The 21,886-nt window shown below is 45.7% G+C and overlaps 9 non-coding genes across 9 annotated transcripts; all 9 read right to left on the bottom strand.

Annotated features, from left to right (window-relative positions):
* Positions 1 to 1,545: 1,545 nt before the first annotated feature.
* On the bottom strand, positions 1,546 to 1,736 carry LOC130340614 (U2 spliceosomal RNA). The gene has a single exon (XR_008880707.1). It is a non-coding gene; the product is annotated as a U2 spliceosomal RNA (small nuclear RNA).
* A 2,089-nt stretch (positions 1,737 to 3,825) lies between these two features.
* LOC130340646 (U2 spliceosomal RNA) lies at positions 3,826 to 4,016 on the bottom strand. The gene has a single exon (XR_008880723.1). It is a non-coding gene; the product is annotated as a U2 spliceosomal RNA (small nuclear RNA).
* Positions 4,017 to 6,109: 2,093 nt separating this feature from the next.
* Positions 6,110 to 6,300, bottom strand: LOC130340645 (U2 spliceosomal RNA). Its single transcript, XR_008880722.1, has one exon. It is a non-coding gene; the product is annotated as a U2 spliceosomal RNA (small nuclear RNA).
* Positions 6,301 to 8,398: 2,098 nt separating this feature from the next.
* LOC130340642 (U2 spliceosomal RNA) lies at positions 8,399 to 8,589 on the bottom strand. The gene has a single exon (XR_008880721.1). It is a non-coding gene; the product is annotated as a U2 spliceosomal RNA (small nuclear RNA).
* Positions 8,590 to 10,688: 2,099 nt separating this feature from the next.
* Positions 10,689 to 10,879, bottom strand: LOC130340630 (U2 spliceosomal RNA). The gene has a single exon (XR_008880716.1). It is a non-coding gene; the product is annotated as a U2 spliceosomal RNA (small nuclear RNA).
* A 2,099-nt stretch (positions 10,880 to 12,978) lies between these two features.
* LOC130340618 (U2 spliceosomal RNA) lies at positions 12,979 to 13,169 on the bottom strand. The gene has a single exon (XR_008880711.1). It is a non-coding gene; the product is annotated as a U2 spliceosomal RNA (small nuclear RNA).
* A 2,092-nt stretch (positions 13,170 to 15,261) lies between these two features.
* LOC130340689 (U2 spliceosomal RNA) lies at positions 15,262 to 15,452 on the bottom strand. The gene has a single exon (XR_008880762.1). It is a non-coding gene; the product is annotated as a U2 spliceosomal RNA (small nuclear RNA).
* A 2,104-nt stretch (positions 15,453 to 17,556) lies between these two features.
* LOC130340694 (U2 spliceosomal RNA) lies at positions 17,557 to 17,747 on the bottom strand. Its single transcript, XR_008880767.1, has one exon. It is a non-coding gene; the product is annotated as a U2 spliceosomal RNA (small nuclear RNA).
* A 2,094-nt stretch (positions 17,748 to 19,841) lies between these two features.
* On the bottom strand, positions 19,842 to 20,032 carry LOC130340676 (U2 spliceosomal RNA). The gene has a single exon (XR_008880751.1). It is a non-coding gene; the product is annotated as a U2 spliceosomal RNA (small nuclear RNA).
* Between the last annotated feature and the right edge of the window lie 1,854 nt (positions 20,033 to 21,886).

The following is a 21,886-nucleotide window of genomic DNA, read 5'->3' as shown; positions in this document are numbered from 1 at the left end:
AAATCCCTATGGTTACATACACAACAAAGCTGGGTTGTTGTTGTTTACACTCTGCAAGGCCTGTGGAAGTGAGTGACATCATAGCACTGTAGTTCTGAGGGTTCTAGATGGATGCAACAATCTCCTGTTGCTTCTATGAAGGCCATAATAGACGACATCACCAAACAGCTCCATAGTCACATACACAGCAAAGGAGAGATGTTGTTTACACCTAGTGATGTCAGTGGTATTGAGTGACATCACAGCACAGTGCTAAGGCTCCTGGGCCTGGACACAGCAGCGGCTGCAATATCTCAACGGAGAATACGTTTATATATATGTGTGTGTGTGCGCGTATATATATATATATATATATATATATATATATATATATATATATATATTTCTCCGCCGAAATCACTTTTAAAACCATTTCCACCTTTTTTTTCCCTTCTCTTCCTCTTACTTTTTTTTCACGTTTTTTTACGTTTTTCTCCTTTTCGCCTCTTTTCTGGGCGTATTATTCTTCTTTTTCTTCTTTTTTTTCGTCTAATGCATACCCCATCAGTGCAGCAATGCTTATTCAATACCGCCAGCAGATGGAGACACTGGGGGATAATTTTCTAAGGATTTATACTGATTTTTCCTGTCTGAATTTGTCGCACAGAAAGTTGCAGGCCAAATATGTGTGACATTTCTGCGACTTTAGCTTCTAGAGCATTTTTACAACATTATACATAGGTGCTGAATACATAAAAAGCGACTGTTCAGCGACAGACAAGTCGCATCGGCTGAAAGTAGGCCAGAATGTCAGTCCATGTTGGAGCAGGTTTAGATACAGTCTAAAGCATAGATCTCAAAGTCTGTGCACAGAATTTAGCAAGGGCCTCGCACCTTCTGATGCATCAGGTAGGTGCACAATAGCATAGCCTAACCCTCTGTACTTTGGTCTATATTGATGCGGGACATAGACAGCCAGCTGATGACCAATCCATTAGTGCAATGGATGGCTGGAAGCATTTGTCTTTGCCTTTGCAATACCACAGAAGCAATGCATGGTCAATGTACAGCAATGACACACCTGTGTGAACAGCCAGGAGACCCCCCCCCCCATGTTATGATACATAGTTACATAGTTAGTACGGTCGAAAAAAGACATATGTCCATCAAGTTCAACCAGGGAATTAAGGGGTAGGGGTGTGGCGCGATATTGGGGAAGGGATGAGATTTTATATTTCTTCATAAGCATTAATCTTATTTTGTCAATTAGGAACATTCAGCACCCACCCGCTATCAAGGCAGCTGCCTATCATGTCATGCCCTACCTGCACAGGTGTGCTGGCTACTCAAATGATCCAATTAAGGAGGCCATTTAGTCAGCAGCAGCAGAAGTCCTGTGCCTGGACGCTCCAACAGCGGCCAGACACAAGCAGAAGCAGAAGCAGCAGCAGCACCACCTTTTGTTTTTTGGCTGCAGCAGCAGCAAGGCCCACAGGGCTGGCTAGCTGGCTAGCCAGCAAGCAGGTAGCAATGAAAGTAGGAATCTTTCTTTTTAACCCTGTAAGGGGGTGGTGCACTGTACCCGAAGATACTGCCATATCGGGTCAATGCATAGGGCGACGGAAGCAAGCTTCGAAATCGGCCCCCGTTCTCAAAAATCCATTTAATATATGGTCCCCAGATAGGGGACGTATCAGACATTAAACTGATAAGAACAGATACTACACTTGATCTTAGCCAAAAGGCCGAGAAGCGATAACCGTGAAAGGGGCGGGCCCAACAAGGTGCCCTTCATGGGCACTATCACTGCTTGCTGTCAGGGAGGCTGCCAGACAATTTTCCATGCACACTCTGGGCTGGGGGGCAGTCAACCACCAGTACACACAGCAGAACCTAAACCCATACCATTATTGCTAAGCAGCAAGACAGGGGCCCATTGCACTCCCACGGGGCCTTTTTAAATGCAATCCATAACCCGGATTTGCCAGGAACCCTTCTTACTCCTCCTACTTGCATGTGACACTGGGCTTAGGATCTGCATAGGAAACACACACACAAGCACACACCTACCTTTGTTGCCTGCAGATGCCTCCTTGGCTGTCCCCAAACGGTATCAAACCAACACCCACGGGAAGCTGTAAGCATAGAGGACATGCCTGCACCCCATTGGACTTACCTGTGTGGGTTAAATCCGGGTTATTTGACAACCTATGGCGGTGATGGTTCTGCTCAGGCAGAGCAGTGCTGATGCTCCTCATAAAGCTGTCGCTGCTGTGAAGGTTCTAGGTGACATCACAAATCCCTATGGTTACATACACAACAAAGCTGGGTTGTTGTTGTTTACACTCTGCAAGGCCTGTGGAAGTGAGTGACATCATAGCACTGTAGTTCTGAGGGTTCTAGATGGATGCAACAATCTCCTGTTGCTTCTATGAAGGCCATAATAGACGACATCACCAAACAGCTCCATAGTCACATACACAGCAAAGGAGAGATGTTGTTTACACCTAGTGATGTCAGTGGTATTGAGTGACATCACAGCACAGTGCTAAGGCTCCTGGGCCTGAACACAGCAGCGGCTGCAATATCTCAACGGAGAATACGTTTATATATATGTGTGTGTGTGCGCGTATATATATATATATATATATATATATATATATATATATATTTCTCCGCCGAAATCACTTTTAAACCCATTTCCACCTTTTTTTCCCTTCTCTTCCTCTTACTTTTTTTTCACGTTTTTTTACGTTTTTCTCCTTTTCGCCTCTTTTCTGGGCGTATTATTCTTCTTTTTCTTCTTTTTTTTCGTCTAATGCATACCCCATCAGTGCAGCAATGCTTATTCAATACCGCCAGCAGATGGAGACACTGGGGGATAATTTTCTAAGGATTTATACTGATTTTTCCTGTCTGAATTTGTCGCACAGAAAGTTGCAGGCCAAATATGTGTGACATTTCTGCGACTTTAGCTTCTAGAGCATTTTTACAACATTATACATAGGTGCTGAATACATAAAAAGCGACTGTTCAGCGACAGACAAGTCGCATTGGCTGAAAGTAGGCCAGAATGTCAGTCCATGTTGGAGCAGGTTTAGATACAGTCTAAAGCATAGATCTCAAAGTCTGTGCACAGAATTTAGCAAGGGCCTCGCACCTTCTGATGCATCAGGTAGGTGCACAATAGCATAGCCTAACCCTCTGTACTTTGGTCTATATTGATGCGGGACATAGACAGCCAGCTGATGACCAATCCATTAGTGCAATGGATGGCTGGAAGCATTTGTCTTTGCCTTTGCAATACCACAGAAGCAATGCATGGTCAATGTACAGCAATGACACACCTGTGTGAACAGCCAGGAGACCCCCCCCCCCCCATGTTATGATACATAGTTACATAGTTAGTACGGTCGAAAAAAGACATATGTCCATCAAGTTCAACCAGGGAATTAAGGGGTAGGGGTGTGGCGCGATATTGGGGAAGGGATGAGATTTTATATTTCTTCATAAGCATTAATCTTATTTTGTCAATTAGGAACATTCAGCACCCACCCGCTATCAAGGCAGCTGCCTATCATGTCATGCCCTACCTGCACAGGTGTGCTGGCTACTCAAATGATCCAATTAAGGAGGCCATTTAGTCAGCAGCAGCAGAAGTCCTGTGCCTGGACGCTCCAACAGCGGCCAGACACAAGCAGAAGCAGAAGCAGCAGAAGCAGCAGCAGCACCACCTTTTGTTTTTTGGCTGCAGCAGCAGCAGCAAGGCCCACAGGGCTGGCTAGCTGGCTAGCCAGCAAGCAGGTAGCAATGAAAGTAGGAATCTTTCTTTTTAACCCTGTAAGGGGGTGGTGCACTGTACCCGAAGATACTGCCATATCGGGTCAATGCATAGGGCGACGGAAGCAAGCTTCGAAATCGGCCCCCGTTCTCAAAAATCCATTTAATATATGGTCCCCAGATAGGGGACGTATCAGATATTAAACTGATAAGAACAGATACTACACTTGATCTTAGCCAAAAGGCCGAGAAGCGATAACCGTGAAAGGGGCGGGCCCAACAAGGTGCCCTTCATGGGCACTATCACTGCTTGCTGTCAGGGAGGCTGCCAGACAATTTTCCATGCACACTCTGGGCTGGGGGGCAGTCAACCACCAGTACACACAGCAGAACCTAAACCCATACCATTATTGCTAAGCAGCAAGACAGGGGCCCATTGCACTCCCACGGGGCCTTTTTAAATGCAATCCATAACCCGGATTTGCCAGGAACCCTTCTTACTCCTCCTACTTGCATGTGACACTGGGCTTAGGATCTGCATAGGAAACACACACACAAGCACACACCTACCTTTGTTGCCTGCAGATGCCTCCTTGGCTGTCCCCAAACGGTATCAAACCAACACCCACGGGAAGCTGTAAGCATAGAGGACATGCCTGCACCCCATTGGACTTACCTGTGTGGGTTAAATCCGGGTTATTTGACAACCTATGGCGGTGATGGTTCTGCTCAGGCAGAGCAGTGCTGATGCTCCTCATAAAGCTGTCGCTGCTGTGAAGGTTCTAGGTGACATCACAAATCCCTATGGTTACATACACAACAAAGCTGGGTTGTTGTTGTTTATACTCTGCAAGGCCTGTGGAAGTGAGTGACATCATAGCACTGTAGTTCTGAGGGTTCTAGATGGATGCAACAATCTCCTGTTGCTTCTATGAAGGCCATAATAGACGACATCACCAAACAGCTCCATAGTCACATACACAGCAAAGGAGAGATGTTGTTTACACCTAGTGATGTCAGTGGTATTGAGTGACATCACAGCACAGTGCTAAGGCTCCTGGGCCTGGACACAGCAGCGGCTGCAATATCTCAACGGAGAATACGTTTATATATATGTGTGTGTGTGCGCGTATATATATATATATATATATATATATATATATATATATATATATTTCTCCGCCGAAATCACTTTTAAACCCATTTCCACCTTTTTTTCCCTTCTCTTCCTCTTACTTTTTTTTCACGTTTTTTTACGTTTTTCTCCTTTTCGCCTCTTTTCTGGGCGTATTATTCTTCTTTTTCTTCTTTTTTTTTGTCTAATGCATACCCCATCAGTGCAGCAATGCTTATTCAATACCGCCAGCAGATGGAGACACTGGGGGATAATTTTCTAAGGATTTATACTGATTTTTCCTGTCTGAATTTGTCGCACAGAAAGTTGCAGGCCAAATATGTGTGACATTTCTGCGACTTTAGCTTCTAGAGCATTTTTACAACATTATACATAGGTGCTGAATACATAAAAAGCGACTGTTCAGCGACAGACAAGTCGCATCGGCTGAAAGTAGGCCAGAATGTCAGTCCATGTTGGAGCAGGTTTAGATACAGTCTAAAGCATAGATCTCAAAGTCTGTGCACAGAATTTAGCAAGGGCCTCGCACCTTCTGATGCATCAGGTAGGTGCACAATAGCATAGCCTAACCCTCTGTACTTTGGTCTATATTGATGCGGGACATAGACAGCCAGCTGATGACCAATCCATTAGTGCAATGGATGGCTGGAAGCATTTGTCTTTGCCTTTGCAATACCACAGAAGCAATGCATGGTCAATGTACAGCAATGACACACCTGTGTGAACAGCCAGGAGACCCCCCCCCCCCCATGTTATGATACATAGTTACATAGTTAGTACGGTCGAAAAAAGACATATGTCCATCAAGTTCAACCAGGGAATTAAGGGGTAGGGGTGTGGCGCGATATTGGGGAAGGGATGAGATTTTATATTTCTTCATAAGCATTAATCTTATTTTGTCAATTAGGAACATTCAGCACCCACCCGCTATCAAGGCAGCTGCCTATCATGTCATGCCCTACCTGCACAGGTGTGCTGGCTACTCAAATGATCCAATTAAGGAGGCCATTTAGTCAGCAGCAGCAGAAGTCCTGTGCCTGGACGCTCCAACAGCGGCCAGACACAAGCAGAAGCAGAAGCAGCAGAAGCAGCAGCAGCACCACCTTTTGTTTTTTGGCTGCAGCAGCAGCAGCAAGGCCCACAGGGCTGGCTAGCTGGCTAGCCAGCAAGCAGGTAGCAATGAAAGTAGGAATCTTTCTTTTTAACCCTGTAAGGGGGTGGTGCACTGTACCCGAAGATACTGCCATATCGGGTCAATGCATAGGGCGACGGAAGCAAGCTTCGAAATCGGCCCCCGTTCTCAAAAATCCATTTAATATATGGTCCCCAGATAGGGGACGTATCAGATATTAAACTGATAAGAACAGATACTACACTTGATCTTAGCCAAAAGGCCGAGAAGCGATAACCGTGAAAGGGGCGGGCCCAACAAGGTGCCCTTCATGGGCACTATCACTGCTTGCTGTCAGGGAGGCTGCCAGACAATTTTCCATGCACACTCTGGGCTGGGGGGCAGTCAACCACCAGTACACACAGCAGAACCTAAACCCATACCATTATTGCTAAGCAGCAAGACAGGGGCCCATTGCACTCCCACGGGGCCTTTTTAAATGCAATCCATAACCCGGATTTGCCAGGAACCCTTCTTACTCCTCCTACTTGCATGTGACACTGGGCTTAGGATCTGCATAGGAAACACACACACAAGCACACACCTACCTTTGTTGCCTGCAGATGCCTCCTTGGCTGTCCCCAAACGGTATCAAACCAACACCCACGGGAAGCTGTAAGCATAGAGGACATGCCTGCACCCCATTGGACTTACCTGTGTGGGTTAAATCCGGGTTATTTGACAACCTATGGCGGTGATGGTTCTGCTCAGGCAGAGCAGTGCTGATGCTCCTCATAAAGCTGTCGCTGCTGTGAAAATTCTAGGTGACATCACAAATCCCTATGGTTACATACACAACAAAGCTGGGTTGTTGTTGTTTACACTCTGCAAGGCCTGTGGAAGTGAGTGACATCATAGCACTGTAGTTCTGAGGGTTCAAGATGGATGCAACAATCTCCTGTTGCTTCTATGAAGGCCATAATAGACGACATCACCAAACAGCTCCATAGTCACATACACAGCAAAGGAGAGATGTTGTTTACACCTAGTGATGTCAGTGGTATTGAGTGACATCACAGCACAGTGCTAAGGCTCCTGGGCCTGGACACAGCAGCGGCTGCAATATCTCAACGGAGAATACGTTTATATATATGTGTGTGTGTGCGCGTATATATATATATATATATATATATATATATATATATATATATATATTTCTCCGCCGAAATCACTTTTAAACCCATTTCCACCTTTTTTTCCCTTCTCTTCCTCTTACTTTTTTTTCACGTTTTTTTACGTTTTTCTCCTTTTCGCCTCTTTTCTGGGCGTATTATTCTTCTTTTTCTTCTTTTTTTTCGTCTAATGCATACCCCATCAGTGCAGCAATGCTTATTCAATACCGCCAGCAGATGGAGACACTGGGGGATAATTTTCTAAGGATTTATACTGATTTTTCCTGTCTGAATTTGTCGCACAGAAAGTTGCAGGCCAAATATGTGTGACATTTCTGCGACTTTAGCTTCTAGAGCATTTTTACAACATTATACATAGGTGCTGAATACATAAAAAGCGACTGTTCAGCGACAGACAAGTCGCATTGGCTGAAAGTAGGCCAGAATGTCAGTCCATGTTGGAGCAGGTTTAGATACAGTCTAAAGCATAGATCTCAAAGTCTGTGCACAGAATTTAGCAAGGGCCTCGCACCTTCTGATGCATCAGGTAGGTGCACAATAGCATAGCCTAACCCTCTGTACTTTGGTCTATATTGATGCGGGACATAGACAGCCAGCTGATGACCAATCCATTAGTGCAATGGATGGCTGGAAGCATTTGTCTTTGCCTTTGCAATACCACAGAAGCAATGCATGGTCGATGTACAGCAATGACACACCTGTGTGAACAGCCAGGAGACCCCCCCCCCCCCCCCATGTTATGATACATAGTTACATAGTTAGTACGGTCGAAAAAAGACATATGTCCATCAAGTTCAACCAGGGAATTAAGGGGTAGGGGTGTGGCACGATATTGGGGAAGGGATGAGATTTTATATTTCTTCATAAGCATTAATCTTATTTTGTCAATTAGGAACATTCAGCACCCACCCGCTATCAAGGCAGCTGCCTATCATGTCATGCCCTACCTGCACAGGTGTGCTGGCTACTCAAATGATCCAATTAAGGAGGCCATTTAGTCAGCAGCAGCAGAAGTCCTGTGCCTGGACGCTCCAACAGCGGCCAGACACAAGCAGAAGTAGAAGCAGCAGAAGCAGCAGCAGCACCACCTTTTGTTTTTTGGCTGCAGCAGCAGCAGCAAGGCCCACAGGGCTGGCTAGCTGGCTAGCCAGCAAGCAGGTAGCAATGAAAGTAGGAATCTTTCTTTTTAACCCTGTAAGGGGGTGGTGCACTGTACCCGAAGATACTGCCATATCGGGTCAATGCATAGGGCGACGGAAGCAAGCTTCGAAATCGGCCCCCGTTCTCAAAAATCCATTTAATATATGGTCCCCAGATAGGGGACGTATCAGATATTAAACTGATAAGAACAGATACTACACTTGATCTTAGCCAAAAGGCCGAGAAGCGATAACCGTGAAAGGGGCGGGCCCAACAAGGTGCCCTTCATGGGCACTATCACTGCTTGCTGTCAGGGAGGCTGCCAGACAATTTTCCATGCACACTCTGGGCTGGGGGGCAGTCAACCACCAGTACACACAGCAGAACCTAAACCCATACCATTATTGCTAAGCAGCAAGACAGGGGCCCATTGCACTCCCACGGGGCCTTTTTAAATGCAATCCATAACCCGGATTTGCCAGGAACCCTTCTTACTCCTCCTACTTGCATGTGACACTGGGCTTAGGATCTGCATAGGAAACACACACACAAGCACACACCTACCTTTGTTGCCTGCAGATGCCTCCTTGGCTGTCCCCAAACGGTATCAAACCAACACCCACGGGAAGCTGTAAGCATAGAGGACATGCCTGCACCCCATTGGACTTACCTGTGTGGGTTAAATCCGGGTTATTTGACAACCTATGGCGGTGATGGTTCTGCTCAGGCAGAGCAGTGCTGATGCTCCTCATAAAGCTGTCGCTGCTGTGAAGGTTCTAGGTGACATCACAAATCCCTATGGTTACATACACAACACAGCTGGGTTGTTGTTGTTTACACTCTGCAAGGCCTGTGGAAGTGAGTGACATCATAGCACTGTAGTTCTGAGGGTTCTAGATGGATGCAACAATCTCCTGTTGCTTCTATGAAGGCCATAATAGACGACATCACCAAACAGCTCCATAGTCACATACACAGCAAAGGAGAGATGTTGTTTACACCTAGTGATGTCAGTGGTATTGAGTGACATCACAGCACAGTGCTAAGGCTCCTGGGCCTGGACACAGCAGCGGCTGCAATATCTCAACGGAGAATACGTTTATATATATGTGTGTGTGTGCGCGTATATATATATATATATATATATATATATATATATATATATATATATTTCTCCGCCGAAATCACTTTTAAACCCATTTCCACCTTTTTTTCCCTTCTCTTCCTCTTACTTTTTTTTCACGTTTTTTTACGTTTTTCTCCTTTTCGCCTCTTTTCTGGGCGTATTATTCTTCTTTTTCTTCTTTTTTTTCGTCTAATGCATACCCCATCAGTGCAGCAATGCTTATTCAATACCGCCAGCAGATGGAGACACTGGGGGATAATTTTCTAAGGATTTATACTGATTTTTCCTGTCTGAATTTGTCGCACAGAAAGTTGCAGGCCAAATATGTGTGACATTTCTGCGACTTTAGCTTCTAGAGCATTTTTACAACATTATACATAGGTGCTGAATACATAAAAAGCGACTGTTCAGCGACAGACAAGTCGCATTGGCTGAAAGTAGGCCAGAATGTCAGTCCATGTTGGAGCAGGTTTAGATACAGTCTAAAGCATAGATCTCAAAGTCTGTGCACAGAATTTAGCAAGGGCCTCGCACCTTCTGATGCATCAGGTAGGTGCACAATAGCATAGCCTAACCCTCTGTACTTTGGTCTATATTGATGCGGGACATAGACAGCCAGCTGATGACCAATCCATTAGTGCAATGGATGGCTGGAAGCATTTGTCTTTGCCTTTGCAATACCACAGAAGCAATGCATGGTCGATGTACAGCAATGACACACCTGTGTGAACAGCCAGGAGACCCCCCCCCCCCCCCCCATGTTATGATACATAGTTACATAGTTAGTACGGTCGAAAAAAGACATATGTCCATCAAGTTCAACCAGGGAATTAAGGGGTAGGGGTGTGGCGCGATATTGGGGAAGGGATGAGATTTTATATTTCTTCATAAGCATTAATCTTATTTTGTCAATTAGGAACATTCAGCACCCACCCGCTATCAAGGCAGCTGCCTATCATGTCATGCCCTACCTGCACAGGTGTGCTGGCTACTCAAATGATCCAATTAAGGAGGCCATTTAGTCAGCAGCAGCAGAAGTCCTGTGCCTGGACGCTCCAACAGCGGCCAGACACAAGCAGAAGTAGAAGCAGCAGAAGCAGCAGCAGCACCACCTTTTGTTTTTTGGCTGCAGCAGCAGCAGCAAGGCCCACAGGGCTGGCTAGCTGGCTAGCCAGCAAGCAGGTAGCAATGAAAGTAGGAATCTTTCTTTTTAACCCTGTAAGGGGGTGGTGCACTGTACCCGAAGATACTGCCATATCGGGTCAATGCATAGGGCGACGGAAGCAAGCTTCGAAATCGGCCCCCGTTCTCAAAAATCCATTTAATATATGGTCCCCAGATAGGGGACGTATCAGATATTAAACTGATAAGAACAGATACTACACTTGATCTTAGCCAAAAGGCCGAGAAGCGATAACCGTGAAAGGGGCGGGCCCAACAAGGTGCCCTTCATGGGCACTATCACTGCTTGCTGTCAGGGAGGCTGCCAGACAATTTTCCATGCACACTCTGGGCTGGGGGGCAGTCAACCACCAGTACACACAGCAGAACCTAAACCCATACCATTATTGCTAAGCAGCAAGACAGGGGCCCATTGCACTCCCACGGGGCCTTTTTAAATGCAATCCATAACCCGGATTTGCCAGGAACCCTTCTTACTCCTCCTACTTGCATGTGACACTGGGCTTAGGATCTGCATAGGAAACACACACACAAGCACACACCTACCTTTGTTGCCTGCAGATGCCTCCTTGGCTGTCCCCAAACGGTATCAAACCAACACCCACGGGAAGCTGTAAGCATAGAGGACATGCCTGCACCCCATTGGACTTACCTGTGTGGGTTAAATCCGGGTTATTTGACAACCTATGGCGGTGATGGTTCTGCTCAGGCAGAGCAGTGCTGATGCTCCTCATAAAGCTGTCGCTGCTGTGAAAATTCTAGGTGACATCACAAATCCCTATGGTTACATACACAACAAAGCTGGGTTGTTGTTGTTTACACTCTGCAAGGCCTGTGGAAGTGAGTGACATCATAGCACTGTAGTTCTGAGGGTTCAAGATGGATGCAACAATCTCCTGTTGCTTCTATGAAGGCCATAATAGACGACATCACCAAACAGCTCCATAGTCACATACACAGCAAAGGAGAGATGTTGTTTACACCTAGTGATGTCAGTGGTATTGAGTGACATCACAGCACAGTGCTAAGGCTCCTGGGCCTGGACACAGCAGCGGCTGCAATATCTCAACGGAGAATACGTTTATATATATGTGTGTGTGTGCGCGTATATATATATATATATATATATATATATATATATATATATATATATTTCTCCGCCGAAATCACTTTTAAACCCATTTCCACCTTTTTTTCCCTTCTCTTCCTCTTACTTTTTTTTCACGTTTTTTTACGTTTTTCTCCTTTTCGCCTCTTTTCTGGGCGTATTATTCTTCTTTTTCTTCTTTTTTTTCGTCTAATGCATACCCCATCAGTGCAGCAATGCTTATTCAATACCGCCAGCAGATGGAGACACTGGGGGATAATTTTCTAAGGATTTATACTGATTTTTCCTGTCTGAATTTGTCGCACAGAAAGTTGCAGGCCAAATATGTGTGACATTTCTGCGACTTTAGCTTCTAGAGCATTTTTACAACATTATACATAGGTGCTGAATACATAAAAAGCGACTGTTCAGCGACAGACAAGTCGCATTGGCTGAAAGTAGGCCAGAATGTCAGTCCATGTTGGAGCAGGTTTAGATACAGTCTAAAGCATAGATCTCAAAGTCTGTGCACAGAATTTAGCAAGGGCCTCGCACCTTCTGATGCATCAGGTAGGTGCACAATAGCATAGCCTAACCCTCTGTACTTTGGTCTATATTGATGCGGGACATAGACAGCCAGCTGATGACCAATCCATTAGTGCAATGGATGGCTGGAAGCATTTGTCTTTGCCTTTGCAATACCACAGAAGCAATGCATGGTCGATGTACAGCAATGACACACCTGTGTGAACAGCCAGGAGACCCCCCCCCCCCCCCCCATGTTATGATACATAGTTACATAGTTAGTACGGTCGAAAAAAGACATATGTCCATCAAGTTCAACCAGGGAATTAAGGGGTAGGGGTGTGGCACGATATTGGGGAAGGGATGAGATTTTATATTTCTTCATAAGCATTAATCTTATTTTGTCAATTAGGAACATTCAGCACCCACCCGCTATCAAGGCAGCTGCCTATCATGTCATGCCCTACCTGCACAGGTGTGCTGGCTACTCAAATGATCCAATTAAGGAGGCCATTTAGTCAGCAGCAGCAGAAGTCCTGTGCCTGGACGCTCCAACAGCGGCCAGACACAAGCAGAAGTAGAAGCAGCAGAAGCAGCAGCAGCACCACCTTTTGTTTTTTGGCTGCAGCAGCAGCAGCAAGGCCCACAGGGCTGGCTAGCTGGCTAGCCAGCAAGCAGGTAGCAATGAAAGTAGGAATCTTTCTTTTTAACCCTGTAAGGGGGTGGTGCACTGTACCCGAAGATACTGCCATATCGGGTCAATGCATAGGGCGACGGAAGCAAGCTTCGAAATCGGCCCCCGTTCTCAAAAATCCATTTAATATATGGTCCCCAGATAGGGGACGTATCAGATATTAAACTGATAAGAACAGATACTACACTTGATCTTAGCCAAAAGGCCGAGAAGCGATAACCGTGAAAGGGGCGGGCCCAACAAGGTGCCCTTCATGGGCACTATCACTGCTTGCTGTCAGGGAGGCTGCCAGACAATTTTCCATGCACACTCTGGGCTGGGGGGCAGTCAACCACCAGTACACACAGCAGAACCTAAACCCATACCATTATTGCTAAGCAGCAAGACAGGGGCCCATTGCACTCCCACGGGGCCTTTTTAAATGCAATCCATAACCCGGATTTGCCAGGAACCCTTCTTACTCCTCCTACTTGCATGTGACACTGGGCTTAGGATCTGCATAGGAAACACACACACAAGCACACACCTACCTTTGTTGCCTGCAGATGCCTCCTTGGCTGTCCCCAAACGGTATCAAACCAACACCCACGGGAAGCTGTAAGCATAGAGGACATGCCTGCACCCCATTGGACTTACCTGTGTGGGTTAAATCCGGGTTATTTGACAACCTATGGCGGTGATGGTTCTGCTCAGGCAGAGCAGTGCTGATGCTCCTCATAAAGCTGTCGCTGCTGTGAAGGTTCTAGGTGACATCACAAATCCCTATGGTTACATACACAACACAGCTGGGTTGTTGTTGTTTACACTCTGCAAGGCCTGTGGAAGTGAGTGACATCATAGCACTGTAGTTCTGAGGGTTCTAGATGGATGCAACAATCTCCTGTTGCTTCTATGAAGGCCATAATAGACGACATCACCAAACAGCTCCATAGTCACATACACAGCAAAGGAGAGATGTTGTTTACACCTAGTGATGTCAGTGGTATTGAGTGACATCACAGCACAGTGCTAAGGCTCCTGGGCCTGGACACAGCAGCGGCTGCAATATCTCAACGGAGAATACGTTTATATATATGTGTGTGTGTGCGCGTATATATATATATATATATATATATATATATATATATATATTTCTCCGCCGAAATCACTTTTAAACCCATTTCCACCTTTTTTTCCCTTCTCTTCCTCTTACTTTTTTTTCACGTTTTTTTACGTTTTTCTCCTTTTCGCCTCTTTTCTGGGCGTATTATTCTTCTTTTTCTTCTTTTTTTTCGTCTAATGCATACCCCATCAGTGCAGCAATGCTTATTCAATACCGCCAGCAGATGGAGACACTGGGGGATAATTTTCTAAGGATTTATACTGATTTTTCCTGTCTGAATTTGTCGCACAGAAAGTTGCAGGCCAAATATGTGTGACATTTCTGCGACTTTAGCTTCTAGAGCATTTTTACAACATTATACATAGGTGCTGAATACATAAAAAGCGACTGTTCAGCGACAGACAAGTCGCATTGGCTGAAAGTAGGCCAGAATGTCAGTCCATGTTGGAGCAGGTTTAGATACAGTCTAAAGCATAGATCTCAAAGTCTGTGCACAGAATTTAGCAAGGGCCTCGCACCTTCTGATGCATCAGGTAGGTGCACAATAGCATAGCCTAACCCTCTGTACTTTGGTCTATATTGATGCGGGACATAGACAGCCAGCTGATGACCAATCCATTAGTGCAATGGATGGCTGGAAGCATTTGTCTTTGCCTTTGCAATACCACAGAAGCAATGCATGGTCGATGTACAGCAATGACACACCTGTGTGAACAGCCAGGAGACCCCCCCCCCCCCCCCATGTTATGATACATAGTTACATAGTTAGTACGGTCGAAAAAAGACATATGTCCATCAAGTTCAACCAGGGAATTAAGGGGTAGGGGTGTGGCGCGATATTGGGGAAGGGATGAGATTTTATATTTCTTCATAAGCATTAATCTTATTTTGTCAATTAGGAACATTCAGCACCCACCCGCTATCAAGGCAGCTGCCTATCATGTCATGCCCTACCTGCACAGGTGTGCTGGCTACTCAAATGATCCAATTAAGGAGGCCATTTAGTCAGCAGCAGCAGAAGTCCTGTGCCTGGACGCTCCAACAGCGGCCAGACACAAGCAGAAGTAGAAGCAGCAGAAGCAGCAGCAGCACCACCTTTTGTTTTTTGGCTGCAGCAGCAGCAGCAAGGCCCACAGGGCTGGCTAGCTGGCTAGCCAGCAAGCAGGTAGCAATGAAAGTAGGAATCTTTCTTTTTAACCCTGTAAGGGGGTGGTGCACTGTACCCGAAGATACTGCCATATCGGGTCAATGCATAGGGCGACGGAAGCAAGCTTCGAAATCGGCCCCCGTTCTCAAAAATCCATTTAATATATGGTCCCCAGATAGGGGACGTATCAGATATTAAACTGATAAGAACAGATACTACACTTGATCTTAGCCAAAAGGCCGAGAAGCGATAACCGTGAAAGGGGCGGGCCCAACAAGGTGCCCTTCATGGGCACTATCACTGCTTGCTGTCAGGGAGGCTGCCAGACAATTTTCCATGCACACTCTGGGCTGGGGGGCAGTCAACCACCAGTACACACAGCAGAACCTAAACCCATACCATTATTGCTAAGCAGCAAGACAGGGGCCCATTGCACTCCCACGGGGCCTTTTTAAATGCAATCCATAACCCGGATTTGCCAGGAACCCTTCTTACTCCTCCTACTTGCATGTGACACTGGGCTTAGGATCTGCATAGGAAACACACACACAAGCACACACCTACCTTTGTTGCCTGCAGATGCCTCCTTGGCTGTCCCCAAACGGTATCAAACCAACACCCACGGGAAGCTGTAAGCATAGAGGACATGCCTGCACCCCATTGGACTTACCTGTGTGGGTTAAATCCGGGTTATTTGACAACCTATGGCGGTGATGGTTCTGCTCAGGCAGAGCAGTGCTGATGCTCCTCATAAAGCTGTCGCTGCTGTGAAGGTTCTAGGTGACATCACAAATCCCTATGGTTACATACACAACACAGCTGGGTTGTTGTTGTTTACACTCTGCAAGGCCTGTGGAAGTGAGTGACATCATAGCACTGTAGTTCTGAGGGTTCTAGATGGATGCAACAATCTCCTGTTGCTTCTATGAAGGCCATAATAGACGACATCACCAAACAGCTCCATAGTCACATACACAGCAAAGGAGAGATGTTGTTTACACCTAGTGATGTCAGTGGTATTGAGTGACATCACAGCACAGTGCTAAGGCTCCTGGGCCTGGACACAGCAGCGGCTGCAATATCTCAACGGAGAATACGTTTATATATATGTGTGTGTGTGCGCGTATATATATATATATATATATATATATATATATATATATATATATATATATATATTTCTCCGCCGAAATCACTTTTAAACCCATTTCCACCTTTTTTTCCCTTCTCTTCCTCTTACTTTTTTTTCACGTTTTTTTACGTTTTTCTCCTTTTCGCCTCTTTTCTGGGCGTATTATTCTTCTTTTTCTTCTTTTTTTTCGTCTAATGCATACCCCATCAGTGCAGCAATGCTTATTCAATACCGCCAGCAGATGGAGACACTGGGGGATAATTTTCTAAGGATTTATACTGATTTTTCCTGTCTGAATTTGTCGCACAGAAAGTTGCAGGCCAAATATGTGTGACATTTCTGCGACTTTAGCTTCTAGAGCATTTTTACAACATTATACATAGGTGCTGAATACATAAAAAGCGACTGTTCAGCGACAGACAAGTCGCATCGGCTGAAAGTAGGCCAGAATGTCAGTCCATGTTGGAGCAGGTTTAGATACAGTCTAAAGCATAGATCTCAAAGTCTGTGCACAGAATTTAGCAAGGGCCTCGCACCTTCTGATGCATCAGGTAGGTGCACAATAGCATAGCCTAACCCTCTGTACTTTGGTCTATATTGATGCGGGACATAGACAGCCAGCTGATGACCAATCCATTAGTGCAATGGATGGCTGGAAGCATTTGTCTTTGCCTTTGCAATACCACAGAAGCAATGCATGGTCAATGTACAGCAATGACACACCTGTGTGAACAGCCAGGAGACCCCCCCCCCCCCCATGTTATGATACATAGTTACATAGTTAGTACGGTCGAAAAAAGACATATGTCCATCAAGTTCAACCAGGGAATTAAGGGGTAGGGGTGTGGCGCGATATTGGGGAAGGGATGAGATTTTATATTTCTTCATAAGCATTAATCTTATTTTGTCAATTAGGAACATTCAGCACCCACCCGCTATCAAGGCAGCTGCCTATCATGTCATGCCCTACCTGCACAGGTGTGCTGGCTACTCAAATGATCCAATTAAGGAGGCCATTTAGTCAGCAGCAGCAGAAGTCCTGTGCCTGGACGCTCCAACAGCGGCCAGACACAAGCAGAAGCAGAAGCAGCAGAAGCAGCAGCAGCACCACCTTTTGTTTTTTGGCTGCAGCAGCAGCAGCAAGGCCCACAGGGCTGGCTAGCTGGCTAGCCAGCAAGCAGGTAGCAATGAAAGTAGGAATCTTTCTTTTTAACCCTGTAAGGGGGTGGTGCACTGTACCCGAAGATACTGCCATATCGGGTCAATGCATAGGGCGACGGAAGCAAGCTTCGAAATCGGCCCCCGTTCTCAAAAATCCATTTAATATACGGTCCCCAGATAGGGGACGTATCAGATATTAAACTGATAAGAACAGATACTACACTTGATCTTAGCCAAAAGGCCGAGAAGTGATAACCGTGAAAGGGGCGGGCCCAACAAGGTGCCCTTCATGGGCACTATCACTGCTTGCTGTCAGGGAGGCTGCCAGACAATTTTCCATGCACACTCTGGGCTGGGGGGCAGTCAACCACCAGTACACACAGCAGAACCTAAACCCATACCATTATTGCTAAGCAGCAAGACAGGGGCCCATTGCACTCCCACGGGGCCTTTTTAAATGCAATCCATAACCCGGATTTGCCAGGAACCCTTCTTACTCCTCCTACTTGCATGTGACACTGGGCTTAGGATCTGCATAGGAAACACACACACAAGCACACACCTACCTTTGTTGCCTGCAGATGCCTCCTTGGCTGTCCCCAAACGGTATCAAACCAACACCCACGGGAAGCTGTAAGCATAGAGGACATGCCTGCACCCCATTGGACTTACCTGTGTGGGTTAAATCCGGGTTATTTGACAACCTATGGCGGTGATGGTTCTGCTCAGGCAGAGCAGTGCTGATGCTCCTCATAAAGCTGTCGCTGCTGTGAAAATTCTAGGTGACATCACAAATCCCTATGGTTACATACACAACAAAGCTGGGTTGTTGTTGTTTACACTCTGCAAGGCCTGTGGAAGTGAGTGACATCATAGCACTGTAGTTCTGAGGGTTCTAGATGGATGCAACAATCTCCTGTTGCTTCTATGAAGGCCATAATAGACGACATCACCAAACAGCTCCATAGTCACATACACAGCAAAGGAGAGATGTTGTTTACACCTAGTGATGTCAGTGGTATTGAGTGACATCACAGCACAGTGCTAAGGCTCCTGGGCCTGGACACAGCAGCGGCTGCAATATCTCAACGGAGAATACGTTTATATATATGTGTGTGTGTGCGCGTATATATATATATATATATATATATATATATATATATATATATATATTTCTCCGCCGAAATCACTTTTAAACCCATTTCCACCTTTTTTTCCCTTCTCTTCCTCTTACTTTTTTTTCACGTTTTTTTACGTTTTTCTCCTTTTCGCCTCTTTTCTGGGCGTATTATTCTTCTTTTTCTTCTTTTTTTTCGTCTAATGCATACCCCATCAGTGCAGCAATGCTTATTCAATACCGCCAGCAGATGGAGACACTGGGGGATAATTTTCTAAGGATTTATACTGATTTTTCCTGTCTGAATTTGTCGCACAGAAAGTTGCAGGCCAAATATGTGTGACATTTCTGCGACTTTAGCTTCTAGAGCATTTTTACAACATTATACATAGGTGCTGAATACATAAAAAGCGACTGTTCAGCGACAGACAAGTCGCATCGGCTGAAAGTAGGCCAGAATGTCAGTCCATGTTGGAGCAGGTTTAGATACAGTCTAAAGCATAGATCTCAAAGTCTGTGCACAGAATTTAGCAAGGGCCTCGCACCTTCTGATGCATCAGGTAGGTGCACAATAGCATAGCCTAACCCTCTGTACTTTGGTCTATATTGATGCGGGACATAGACAGCCAGCTGATGACCAATCCATTAGTGCAATGGATGGCTGGAAGCATTTGTCTTTGCCTTTGCAATACCACAGAAGCAATGCATGGTCAATGTACAGCAATGACACACCTGTGTGAACAGCCAGGAGACCCCCCCCCCCCATGTTATGATACATAGTTACATAGTTAGTACGGTCGAAAAAAGACATATGTCCATCAAGTTCAACCAGGGAATTAAGGGGTAGGGGTGTGGCGCGATATTGGGGAAGGGATGAGATTTTATATTTCTTCATAAGCATTAATCTTATTTTGTCAATTAGGAACATTCAGCACCCACCCGCTATCAAGGCAGCTGCCTATCATGTCATGCCCTACCTGCACAGGTGTGCTGGCTACTCAAATGATCCAATTAAGGAGGCCATTTAGTCAGCAGCAGCAGAAGTCCTGTGCCTGGACGCTCCAACAGCGGCCAGACACAAGCAGAAGCAGAAGCAGCAGAAGCAGCAGCAGCACCACCTTTTGTTTTTTGGCTGCAGCAGCAGCAGCAAGGCCCACAGGGCTGGCTAGCTGGCTAGCCAGCAAGCAGGTAGCAATGAAAGTAGGAATCTTTCTTTTTAACCCTGTAAGGGGGTGGTGCACTGTACCCGAAGATACTGCCATATCGGGTCAATGCATAGGGCGACGGAAGCAAGCTTCGAAATCGGCCCCCGTTCTCAAAAATCCATTTAATATATGGTCCCCAGATAGGGGACGTATCAGATATTAAACTGATAAGAACAGATACTACACTTGATCTTAGCCAAAAGGCCGAGAAGCGATAACCGTGAAAGGGGCGGGCCCAACAAGGTGCCCTTCATGGGCACTATCACTGCTTGCTGTCAGGGAGGCTGCCAGACAATTTTCCATGCACACTCTGGGCTGGGGGGCAGTCAACCACCAGTACACACAGCAGAACCTAAACCCATACCATTATTGCTAAGCAGCAAGACAGGGGCCCATTGCACTCCCACGGGGCCTTTTTAAATGCAATCCATAACCCGGATTTGCCAGGAACCCTTCTTACTCCTCCTACTTGCATGTGACACTGGGCTTAGGATCTGCATAGGAAACACACACACAAGCAAACACCTACCTTTGTTGCCTGCAGATGCCTCCTTGGCTGTCCCCAAACGGTATCAAACCAACACCCACGGGAAGCTGTAAGCATAGAGGACATGCCTGCACCCCATTGGACTTACCTGTGTGGGTTAAATCCGGGTTATTTGAAAACCTATGGCGGTGATGGTTCTGCTCAGGCAGAGCAGTGCTGATGCTCCTCATAAAGCTGTCGCTGCTGTGAAGGTTCTAGGTGACATCACAAATCCCTATGGTTACATACACAACAAAGCTGGGTTGTTGTTGTTTACACTCTGCAAGGCCTGTGGAAGTGAGTGACATCATAGCACTGTAGTTCTGAGGGTTCTAGATGGATGCAACAATCTCCTGTTGCTTCTATGAAGGCCATAATAGACGACATCACCAAACAGCTCCATAGTCACATACACAGCAAAGGAGAGATGTTGTTTACACCTAGTGATGTCAGTGGTATTGAGTGACATCACAGCACAGTGCTAAGGCTCCTGGGCCTGGACACAGCAGCGGCTGCAATATCTCAACGGAGAATACGTTTATATATATATGTGTGTGTGTGCGCGTATATATATATATATATATATATATATATATATATATATATATATATATATATATATTTCTCCGCCGAAATCACTTTTAAACCCATTTCCACCTTTTTTTCCCTTCTCTTCCTCTTACTTTTTTTTCACGTTTTTTTACGTTTTTCTCCTTTTCGCCTCTTTTCTGGGCGTATTATTCTTCTTTTTCTTCTTTTTTTTCGTCTAATGCATACCCCATCAGTGCAGCAATGCTTATTCAATACCGCCAGCAGATGGAGACACTGGGGGATAATTTTCTAAGGATTTATACTGATTTTTCCTGTCTGAATTTGTCACACAGAAAGTTGCAGGCCAAATATGTGTGACATTTCTGCGACTTTAGCTTCTAGAGCATTTTTACAACATTATACATAGGTGCTGAATACATAAAAAGCGACTGTTCAGCGACAGACAAGTCGCATCGGCTGAAAGTAGGCCAGAATGTCAGTCCATGTTGGAGCAGGTTTAGATACAGTCTAAAGCATAGATCTCAAAGTCTGTGCACAGAATTTAGCAAGGGCCTCGCACCTTCTGATGCATCAGGTAGGTGCACAATAGCATAGCCTAACCCTCTGTACTTTGGTCTATATTGATGCGGGACATAGACAGCCAGCTGATGACCAATCCATTAGTGCAATGGATGGCTGGAAGCATTTGTCTTTGCCTTTGCAATACCACAGAAGCAATGCATGGTCAATGTACAGCAATGACACACCTGTGTGAACAGCCAGGAGACCCCCCCCCCCCATGTTATGATACATAGTTACATAGTTAGTACGGTCGAAAAAAGACATATGTCCATCAAGTTCAACCAGGGAATTAAGGGGTAGGGGTGTGGCGCGCTATTGGGGAAGGGATGAGATTTTATATTTCTTCATAAGCATTAATCTTATTTTGTCAATTAGGAACATTCAGCACCCACCCGCTATCAAGGCAGCTGCCTATCATGTCATGCCCTACC

Source organism: Hyla sarda, unplaced genomic scaffold (assembly GCF_029499605.1).
Source record: "Hyla sarda isolate aHylSar1 unplaced genomic scaffold, aHylSar1.hap1 scaffold_598, whole genome shotgun sequence".
Classification (NCBI taxonomy): Eukaryota; Metazoa; Chordata; class Amphibia; order Anura; family Hylidae; genus Hyla; species Hyla sarda.
This window is presented reverse-complemented; position numbering and strand designations above follow the sequence as displayed.